A 12283-nucleotide genomic window follows, 5' to 3' on the forward strand; every position below is an offset into this window, starting at 1 on the left:
CGAGCCTGACGTTTCCAATCGAACGGCGCATCCAAATCCTAATAGACTTAGCTGTTCTGTTAAGCTTGACGTTCATGCGCAGTATTGGGTCTACAATGTTTAGAGGTTGATCCCGGAGTCCATACTTGATAAAGCCTGCAAATTTGCACAACAGAAGAGGAGGTCCCAGTTGCTTGAGCTAAAAAATCAATCAATTCTAGTTTGGGCCAGATTTTCTTGTTCATTGCTCCATGTGAAATAATGGCCCCTCGGTTCTACCTCCTTTATCTGCAAATTATCAATTGTCTTCCTGAATTTCCCCATCATTCACCAGTTCAATCTGTTGTTACTTTTGTCCTCCGCTCTGTAGACGAGATTAAAGTCTTCGAGATTGAACCATTCCTATTTCATCTGTTGCTTGAGGGCTATGAGCTCTTGCAAGAAAATTAATTTTTCATCATCAGACTGGCCCATAAACCCCTGTTATCGACCATGTTATATTATCATTGAGCATGGTTATTTGAGCTGATAGTGTGTATTGCGTGGAGTGGCTGTTTGACACGGAGAAGTTTTCAGAGCAGGCTAAAAGGACCCCTCCACTTGCTCCAACTGACGGCAAGGAGGTGTAGTTTCGGCTGAAGGGCTTGGCCCAAAGTCCCAGCCACCAGCTATTGTGTCCATTGTTGGATTTTAGTTTCTCGCAAACACACTATTGTTGCACCTGTGAAGTTGATCATGTTCGTAACACTTGCCCTGCTCGCCACTGAGTTCAGTCCACAAACATTCCAACACAAGATAATGCAGTTTTGTTGAGACATTATGAGACATAAGACACAACCGTAGAAGCTTTTTCCTTGAATGAAATACAGGTAGCATAGGCCTCAGCCTGGAGGTCCTGCATACCATGCCTTGACAGAGCCTGATTTTGGAGCTGAACCTCCAGTAGGTAGGGGCGAACTATGCGGCGTTGAGTAGCAGACACATTGATGGCAGAGATTACATTGATTTTCCTAAGCCAGAGGATGGCAACTTTACTCAAGGTTTTGTCAAACACAGGGTACAAGCAATCTGAGAAACAAAGATGAAGACATGAGCCAGAAGACCTCTTCCAGCCGCACACTACACGAGACTGCAGAAAGGATTTTGACAGGAGCATAACATTTTGAATACGATGAGGACTACCACTTCTATCCCGCCTGCTTTGATGTTGGAGCGTCTAGGCTTCCCCTGTCATCACCTCCGCCATCGGCTTCGGCGCAACCTTCTTGGACTTCTTCTTCATCCTCTGTTGGCTCTGTTTTTCCACCAGTGCCATGATGGCCTCCGTGACGTTCTTCGTCAGCGGCCTCTCAAAACGCAGCAAGTAATGGGATATGATATTTTTGTCAGGAGAATAGACGGGCGATAACTCACCCAATTTCTTAGAAAGCACTTCTTGGGCCATCTGTTCGGTAGTTTTCCCTGGTGTTTATTTTTTGTTAGACGATTGCTTCTATGCGGTGTCATAGGCGAGTGTGGTTGTATTTGTTGCTTAGCAGCAGTTGTGGGGAGGTCACGGCTCCATGGCGCAAGAGTTTGTGTTTGGGGTGACTACCAACCGTGGGGTTTCAATTTGATTTGTAATGGAGGAGATAAAGCTTTTGATGTCTTGTACCTCCTCAGTGGTGCTGGTCGTCAGATCGACTTGGCGCTGTGTTCTTGGTGTCAGCGGCGTCTCCGGTGGTGGTGCCGTTGTTCTCCATGTCCCTTGCCGGAGCAGATTGGTGCTCCACGGCCACGGGCTCTGCAGTTTCTTCATTCTGCAGCACCAGGGTCGGTCGGCGACTTCGGTGTGCCCATGCTCTCAGCCTGGCTCCTGACCTCTGCTCTTTTTCCAGCCACTGCAGAGTCAATGCAAGCGGGATGTACTCCGGCAAGATTATGGTCTCCATGGCGTTTTCAGATGGGGGCGGTGGGTGTGCATTTGTCCCTGCGAGGTTATAGTTAGTGACCACTTCATACATCATGGGATCAACATGCTATGATAGCATGATGATGACATCAGCGGTTGACGCCTGAGGTAGGATCACTGCTGCACTTGGGTCTTAGGATTCCATTACTCTTGTCCCTCAAATTGCCTATATCAGTGCTCTTGAGGCCAAGCTGGGATGCGGTCGGAGAGGCAAATTTTACTCTCTTCTTCCCCCATGCTAGTGTCGGTGGTGAGGAACTAACATCGTGTTCCTGTTGCATGGAGACAGTGGCTGCTTTCTTGGTCCTCTGGCTTGCGGGCTTCTGTCAAAAGAGCGTAAAAATACAAAATTAGACAATATACATAAGCGTATTTGCTGAAATAGACAATATGTTATTTTATTTATAATTTTAACATTCGTATTCGGTACATTATTTATCAAAAATAGAATTTTGGTACACCGTATATCGAAAAATCGTGGATCCGATCATATTCGGCACACCGTATGCTGAATATGCTCATATTCTGCACACCATGTGCTGAATATCAACCGTATTTAGCACACCGTGTGTCGAATACGTGCCACAGTGCCATATTCAGCATACGGTATGCCGAATATGATCTTTGCCTCCCGTGTAGTCACTAATTCGACACACGGTCATATTTGGCATACCGTGTGACGAATACGGCACTCCAAATATGGGTTACAGTACCGTATTCGGCACACGATGTATTGAATACAAGTTACAGTGCCGTATTCGTCCCACGGTGTACCGAATATGGATTTTTCGGTGTACCGTGTACCGAAAATTAATTTTTGGTAAATGTTACGCCAAATACGAATGCTAAATTTGTAAATACGACAACATGTATATTATCTAATTTTGGATTTTTGTGCCGTGAGAGTGTGGGCTCGAGTGTTGATGACCATAGTCTCTGTGGGTGCTCCTTCCCCTTCTCTCTGCGGCAGGCTCGACGTGGTCCCTAATGTCTTGGCATGGTCGGGTCGGGAGACGCTGGACCACAGGGACCTGCTCCTGTGACGCCGTGTGCCTCGCCGACCGCGGTCTCTGTCATCTTCCTCTCTGTCGCGGCGCACCATCTGGCTCCTGTAGTAGCGGGTGGGAGGTAGCTTGGTGACCACCTGGCCACTATCTGTCACGCCATAGCTCCAACCCAGCTCCCGCACAGCACGGCGGGACGGGTCAGAGATGTCACCTGGCGCTCGTGTGAGGAAGGTGAGTTCTTGGACCACCGCCATGTGGATGAGCACTTGATACACGAAGCCTTCCTTGGTCCCCGTAAGTTCTTCGTGAAGGACCACCACCATTGGCAGAGGAATCGCGGTCGGTGGAAGCTCTGCATCTGGTTCTGCCACCATGAGCCACACCACCTGGGGCACCTCGCTGGGGTTGACGCAGCAAGCCTCGAGGCCATAGGTGCGGGTGCGCTCCCTCCTCCTTGAGTATTTCTCTGCATAGTGAATGGCACAATTTTGGCCAATCACCTGAGCTACCACCTCTTCACTCCAGGCGTGCACCCTGTGGCGCCTTGTCACGACGTCTCGGTGATGATGGTCGGAGAAGATCACAAGGAAGACTTCAGGTTGGTGCTTGACAATCTGGCATTCCTCCACGCCAACGCCACACTCTTGCCTGAGGACATCCAGGACATGGTGACGCTCAGTCTCTGGCCTGGTGCCTGCCATCCAGCAGACCGCTGCCTTGTTGAGCAACTGCTCCTTGTTCCTTCATATGACACCTGTGGCCGAAACCGCACAAAAGTCATGCAGTGGTCGGGCCGCAGGGTCTCCCGGGAAGGTCACCATTGCCTTCTGCACTTCTCTGGTCGAATCAGTGGTTGCCTGTTGAGGCTGAAGGTTTGATTTCAAGGCTTGTAGGTATGAGCTGTAGCACTGGTTTGCAGGCTTTGGGAGACTATTTTGTGTTGTTGGAGGGGAGCTGGAGAATTCAGGGCATGCTGCTGCTCTATGGCCTGATCCCCTGCAATTCCAACATCTTGTTGGGCCTCTGCAAGTTGCTACTCTGTGTCACTTGCAAGGCAATTGTAACATCTGCCTTGGGTTCTTCTTAAATAGAGCTCTCTCTTCTGTCTTTGGCTCTCTGTGTGCTGCAGCTCTCTTTCCATACATTTTGGAATTTGCTTCCTCTCTGAATAGCACATGTTGTTGACAAATATTCTGCTAGCCATCAAAATCCAGATCAAGCCAAAGCAACAAAGAGTTCGGGGAGTCAACGTATTGCCTACTTCGAAATTGGTCCACCTCTGTGCTTTGGCGTTGCCAGCCACATGTGTTACCTTTGGATTTAGGGCACTTTTCGTTGAACGCTTCGATCCCAATTTTCCATCAGAAGTCATTGTTGGTTTGGATTTAGTACTACTTTGACGTCTGGTACACCCTGCATAGCTTGATATGGAGTTTGATGACTATCAGAAGATTTGACAATGAAGACAGGTGTTTCTCTTGCAGGTGTTCCATTTGGATTTAAGCTCTTTTCCTTGAATGTTTCGATCTCAATTTGTCATCCGAGGTCAATGCTAATTTTCCATCCGAAGTCTGTTGCTTTGACATCCGGTACGCCTTGCTTGGCTTGCTATGGAATTTCATAACTAGAAGAAGATTTGTCAACAACAGTTAGTGTGCTCCAGTGGAAGCACCTTTCCTTGCAGAGCCGACTTGTTCCACCGCGGTCAACATGAGCAAGGGTTTTCTTTCTTTGGTTTGAGAAGAAATATTTTCCGCTTTTGAGATGGTTGGATGCTGGGAGGCTATGAAAATTGAGGGATGAATGTAAACCACTGGAGACAGAGTATTGTCGATATGGTTGATGTATCGACAAACTAGCAAAATTTCGGAATAGCAAGATTCTAACATATAATTTAATCATAGCATTTTGGTTCAAAACTGGATTTTCCACTATGTACAAAACCAATCTAAAGCTTAACTAAGGGGACTTAGGGCCTGTTTTTTAAGCTTCTAGATATGGATACTGTATGCCCTGGATAGGCGAAATAAAAAAGGACATCAGAGGGGAAATTCTTATGCTGTTCTAAAATATAACCAATAGCACAGATATAGACCAATTCTTGAAAACCTTGTGTTTGAATATGACTGTGTCGACTTTGCAAGCATTACCTGTATGATGAAATCATGCTTAATGTTACGAGAATTTTTTCTTATGGACATAATGAAGCATGAAAACATTAAAGATGCCCACCTTTACAAACAATACTGATCGATGACCACATACAAATCTTCACGTACTGGATCCTCACTGTTAAACCTATTGAGCAATAAACACTAGGTGTTTAGCAAACACTAAAAAATATCTTACTAAGCAGGATGTGATTCTACTAAGAAGGATGTGAAACAAGTTTAACATATTTACTAGATGATTATGTCTAGAAAATAGCAACTTCGTCCTCCAATTTATTCTAGAGTGATCTTCAAAAGTGACTCAAAAATTTTGTATCATGATCCGAGATGATTGTATTAGACACTCCATGTAGTCAAACGATTTCTTAAAAAATAAATCAGCTATATTTGTAACATCGTTACTCTTGTGACAAGGTATAAATGTGCCATTTTAGTAAAACGATCCACACTACAAATATGCTACCCTTCCCCTATTTGTTCTAGGTAACACTAAAATAAAATCTATAGAAATATCCTCCCATGATACACTAGGAACAGGAAGAGACATGTAAAGACTATATGGATTTAAGCAAGATTTTGCTTTATTGCAAGTAGTGCAACGTGATATGTAGCATTCGACGTCACATCTCATCTTTGGCCAAAAGGAATGGGTTGCCAGCACACTTTAGTATTCTTTGCTCCAAAATGTGCCATCAATCCTCCTCCATGCACCTCCTGCAACAACAATGGACGAACAGAGCTAACTGGAATGTATATCTTGTTAGCATGATAGAGCAATCCGTCATTCAACACATATTTATTTCATATTTTTCCATCTTTATAATATTCGAGCACTTCTTTAAAGTCTAACTTAGCAGCATATAAATCTTTAATGGTCTTCAAATCAAAAATCTTTTGATCAAGTTGAGATAACATGGTATAACGCCTAGAAAGCACATCAGCAATCACATTGTCCCTACCTTCTTGAATTAACACATCTCTAATTTCAATCCCACTAGCATCACATTCTAGTTCAAAGGTCTTACCAAAATTCAGAAGTTGGAGCAATGGAGCATGGCTAAGCTTCTCTTTCAACAACTTAAATGCTTTTTCTTGTGAGGGTCCCCATTTGAAAGCCACTCATTTCTTTGTCAACTCATTCAATGGGGCAGTAATAGTACTGAAATCCCTCACAAAATGGTGATAGAACCCGCAAGACCATGAAAGCTTCTCACCTATGTGACTATCTCAGGAGTCGGCCAGCTCTTTATAGCTTCAATTTTTGCTTCATCCAACTCTATTCCTATGGAGTAACAACATAGCCAAGAAAAGAGACTCAATCGATACAAAAGGTGCACTTTTCGAGGGTACCGAACAAACGTGCATCTCTCAAAGCATTAAAAACAACACGTAGATGATCAAAATATAGTTAATGTGACTTACTATAAATCAAGATATCATCAAAATATACCACCACAAATCTTCTAATGAAAGCACGCAAAACTTCATTCATCAATCACATAAAAGTACTAGTTATATTAGTTAACCCAAAAGGCATAACTAACCACTCATACAAACCAAACTTAGTTTCAAATGCAGTTTTCCATTCATCTCCAAGTTTCTGGTGGTATCCACTTCACAAGTCAATTTTAGTGAAAATTATAGAACCACTCAACTCATCAAGCATATAATCTAGCCTACGGATAGTATGACGATATCTTATAGTAATATTATTGATGGCTCTACAATTAACACACATACGCCAACTACCGTCTGTCTTAGGAACCAAAAGAACAGGAACAACACAAGGACTAAAGCTTTGTCATACATACCCGTGGTCCAAAAGGTCTTGGATTATTGCTGAATTTCCTTAGTCTCTTCTGGATTGGTCCTATATGCAGCATGATTTGGCAAGGTCGCTCCTAGAATCAAATCAATTGGATGTTCTATCCCTTGAATAGGTGTTAATCTTGGGGGTACTTCAGTTAGAAATACATCAATATACTCCTGCAAAAGATTTAGTGACAATAGGAGGCAAAGAGATAGATATATCCTCAAGTGAAACTAAGACATCTTTGCATATCAAAGCATAGCATGACAGCTTATGATCATAAATTGTAGCAAGATAAGATTTGGTAGCAAGCATAACAAAACTTTTCAACTTAATTCCACCAGACTTAGAATGTGACGTTGCTTTATCCCTTTTAGGAGGGTAAACATGTTTTACTACTTGCTTGTTTTCAGATTCAAGTTCAAGCTTTTTTATCTTATTTTCAGCTATCTCTTTTTCACATTTCAAAATTTCAGCAGGAGTTAAAGGTAGAAAGGTTATTTTCTTTTCTTTATGATAAGGGTGTACTACTTTGACCATAATATGTTGCATTAGTATCAAACTTTCATGGTCGACCTAACAAAAGAGAGCATACTTGCATAGGCACTACATTAAAATCAGCATAATCATGGTATGAACCAAAAGAAAAATGCACCATAGCTGTTTGAATTATCTTCATTTTACCGCTGTTGTTGAACCATTGAATATGGTAGGGGTGAGGATGAGTCCTTGTTGGCAAAGCAAGCTTATGGATCAAATCTGAACTTACCAAGTTGTTGCAGCTCTCTCCATCAATAATGACACGAACACGGTAATCATTGACTACGAGGAACATCTAAAATAAATTGTGGTGTTGTAGCTGTTTCGTTCAATCCATTCAAGTGTTTAACACTCGCTGGACCATGAGGGTCCAATAATCCTCTGTGGCAGTGGCATAGAACACTTCCTCGTAGTCGATATTTGACTCACGTTCATCCTCATCACCTGCATGGTTAGCTATAAGAGCATATTCATCCTCAACATCACTATCACTTACATATCCATCGTATTCAATTGCAATGTACGCTCACTGACTTGGGCAATTCTTTATGACATGGCCCATTCTCCTACATCAGTGGCAAACAATCCCAGTCGTTCGACCAGTCGAAACAACCGAAGAAGAGCTCTTGGCTGGGGCATGTACACTTACAGATTTGCTTACCTCGAAAGCATGTGACAGTGTTGAATGTGCTGCTGAACGCGCCCTACTCGAGAAGGGGGTAGCAGACTGAGTATCTAAATGTGGGGCTGTTTTGACTTGTCTCGACGTTGATTTTGAAGTAATTGAGCTTTCAAAATTGTTCCTTGACCTCTTTTGTCATCTCTGCAATTCTTTTTCTGCTAAACATGTAAGTTGGACTAATCTAGGAACACTAATATATTCCTTGTAATCAACAATGTCCTGAATTCATACCTTAACCCTCCATAAAAGCTTATCATTGCAGCCTCTTCATCCTCAATAATATCACAATGCAACATACTCATTTTTAGCTCCTGATAATATTCTTGTACGAATCTATCGTCTTGGTTTAAGCGCTGCAATTTGTTACGCAAATCACATTTAAAAGAGGGTGGAACAAATCTATTTCGCATCACAACCTTTAAAGTATTCTATGTAGTAGGCGCTAATCCATCGATGCATATTCTATTCCACCAGATGATTGCAAAATCTTTAAATTCACTAGTGGCTTGCCTAACTCTATGCACTTCAGGAACTAAATGAGCATTGAACTTCTGTTTTACCGTCATCTCCCAATCTAAATACTTTTTAGCATCATAAGCACCCGCAAAAGATGGTATAGTGAACTTAACCTTAGCAAATGGATCATCATTAACACGTGGGTTGTGTTGCTGAAAATTATTACCTCTCATACCTTGATGGTTGAAGTTCAATCGGTTCTATTGTAGTGCATCAAAGGCTTCTTGTTCTTGCCTCAAAATTTCATCATCCATGACAAACTCCTCATGCTCATTGGCTACATCATGAGGATTCACTCGACCATTGTTTGGTGGCTAATTGACCAACCGATCAAAGTGTGTGAGCATTGCAATGCTATCGTTAAGTCATTGTAATGTGGTATTTGTTCCCGTAAGCTTCTTATCAATGTAATCATTAATAGCCGTTCGATGACCATCCAGCAACATTGCGAGTTCTTCCCTCAAAACACACTCTTTCACATCCGATGTTTCTCCTGCCATGGTTAGTCGAAGATAGAAAACAACAAGAGATATTATCCCTATCTACTACTAGGTGGGGGAGGTAGAGTCACACACTCTCAAGAATTTGACCATGCTCTTGCAAGTGTTCTTACCATGCTCTGATTTTTTTTGTACTCCTTTTTTTTTGCACTCTTTGCTTTTCTCTTTCTTTTTTTTTTTTGCAATTGTGACACAAGCTCAAAACTCTTCGACTAACTTTTCTAGGTCCAAAGAGGTATGTGGGTCACAAACATTTTCTGGAGAGCAGGGTATAAAGGTAATAAAAAGATACTCTCTCTCTCTCTCTCTTTATGAACTTTGGCTTCCTCTATTTTTGTTATGGAATAGCTACTCGAGTAGATGGTCGATCCCGACTGGTGGTCTAACCTGAGTATATGGTCAAACCCGACTAGTGGTCGAAACCTGACTAGATGCTAGATCCCGACTAGTGTTCAAAGCAAGTAGATACTCGAACCTGACTAGTGATCGAAGTGACTAGATGTTTGAATCCGACTAGTGGTTGAAGCAAATAGATGTTCGAATCTGACTAGTGATTGAAGCGGCTAGTGGTTGAACTCGAGTAGGTGGTCGAAATGACTTATGGTTGAAGCGACTAGTGATCGATCCCATGTAGGTGGTCGAAGAGACTAGTGAGCGAACCCGACTAGTGATCAAAATGTCTAGTGGTCGAACCCGAGTAGATGGTCGACTCGACTAGTGGTATGATCTCGGCTATAGCAGACAAGGGCAAACAGAGATAAATGACTACTAAACAGCAAAGCTAAAACACGATGACTCGACCAGCAACAAAGACATCAACGATGGACTCAAACTCAACAGCGTGAATATAAAAACCAAACTGCGAAAGGCACAAAGTGGTTGGATAGTAGAAAAAAACTAAGATCTAAATTGTTTATGTGGGGCAAATTTTTGGACTCTAGGTAATGGAAACATGACTAAACAAAGGAAATAACTAAGATTACCTAACAGGTAACCAAAGCTCTGATACCACTTGATCGGGAATGGGGGTGCCGATCTTCCGAAAGGTAATATGATAAGTCAATTTGGTGGAGCTTTGATTTTGATGATCCGAAGGCTTTGTCTAGAACATATCAAAAATCTTTGCAACCACTACACCACTACTCCATGGTTATCAACCGTTCCAAGATGCGGTTGTTCCTCACCAAGAAGTCTTTTCTGCAAGTGAATCAAGAACACAAGCAAGAACAGGTAGATGTAATCTGAATATTGTTGATTACCAATGAAGTACTTGAGTTGGAGCTTTACAAGCTGATATATAGCGAATCTGTTTAAAACAGAATAATCTAAGCAAAACACAAGCCTAAACTATGATGGCTACTATGTATATATAGAAGGGACATGGGGAGGTTGACCTAGGGTTGTGCTGTTGTGAAGAGAGGTGTACACAACCTGGACTCCAACCTTGACACGATTACAAGACCCGACAGGGCCCAAAACGGTAATACATCACCTTATTTCTTTGACTCTAAGATATAAGCAATATTTGGTCAAGACCAGATCCATTGGAATGGTCTCATCATAATCTTTCCAACAAGTTCAAAATTGCCTTAATCGAACTTCATACGAGAGAGTTATGCCCGTTTTACTGACAGGATGTTCTGAGACTCGAAGCAGAATTTGGAGTTTGACTAGGACTCGACTTTAACTCCGAGTAGACTTGGCCTTCGAGTAATGATATCTAGGTGAGCTTGTGATTCTTCTCCTATATTCCTAAGAATTAAAACATCACAAGAATTTAGTAGTAATCCATCCAAGATAACATGAACATCGAGGAGCGAGTTTACTTGCTGGTTTAATTGTTGCGCATGGGCTCTTGTAATTGGACCTTGTATGATTTGAGGATTATTATCAGTGTTGCTTTTATCCAAAGGAGTCATGTCCTCATCAGTGAAGATGAAGATTAAAGCTCAAGTGATAAGAGTTTCACCATCCACTCATCAAAGAGAACCTCTTCCTCAAGGTCGTCATCACGTAAGTCATCATCACACAAGTGTCTTATGGACAAAGGTATGGAACATGATGTAAGTGATGATTAATCTGATGAGGATTCACCTTCTCAAGAATAACTTTTTGAATTGATCAATGAGCAACAAAAGGCCTTAAAGAAACAAGCTAAAGAACTTAAGAAATTCAATGCCTTTAATGACATTCATGCTACCTTTGTTCCTAATTATAAACAATTATTGAGCAAATTTGAATTGCTAAACAAGGAGCATGAAGAGCTTAAGACAAAACTTGAGGACATTGAATCTCATCCTAAGGCCCCTTTAAAGCAATCTATCTCTCTCTTTAATTTTGATCCTAAGGTAGATGCTTCTACTTCTTGTGATAATTTGATTGATCTATGTAGCTCACCCCTTTGCAATGAGACATATGTTGAGAATGTTGTTGTAGAATCATATAATGATCTCATTACACAAGAGAATGATGAGCTCAAGCAAGAAGTGGAGATACTCAACAAAGACTTAGCAAGATTGAAGGTCAAGAATCATGTCCAACCTCCTCAAGATAACCATGACAACATGGTGAACAAGTTTACAGAGTGGTCAGTCGTGACATACTTCAAATATCATCAAGAAGGCCACAAGTCCTTCTAATGCAAGCAAGTAAAGAAGGAGACCAAGGAGAAGAAGAAGACAATGAACCTCTCAAACAAGACCTCCAATATTTTCACCAAGCTTAACTACAAGATCAAGAGCAATTTAGGGCATGTATGTGATTTTGGTGATTAATGACATCATAGTCAATGGGACTAATATGTTTGTCAAGTATATACTTTAGTAGGTCTCATGGATGAAACACATGGAGAAGCCACCGAAGTTGGGACAAAGATTAAATTGAATTGGACAAGTTGTAAGAAATATGTACACGTCGGATGATCCGGTGACGGAGGAAATTGTACATGTCGGAGTGTTTATCTCTGAGCATTTGTACACGCCGGATAATTCGGTGCTTGAAGAATTGTACACGCCGGAAGATTTCTTCAGAAGGAGTTCAAGGCTGAACAAGCTGGATTGTCTGGAGCTAAAGTAGTTGAACACCAGAGTGTTTTTTGAAGGAGCTCAAGGTTGCACACACCAGGTGG

The sequence above is a fragment of the Phragmites australis genome, chromosome 4, assembly GCF_958298935.1.
Source record: "Phragmites australis chromosome 4, lpPhrAust1.1, whole genome shotgun sequence".
In the NCBI taxonomy this organism is placed as follows: Eukaryota; Viridiplantae; Streptophyta; class Magnoliopsida; order Poales; family Poaceae; genus Phragmites; species Phragmites australis.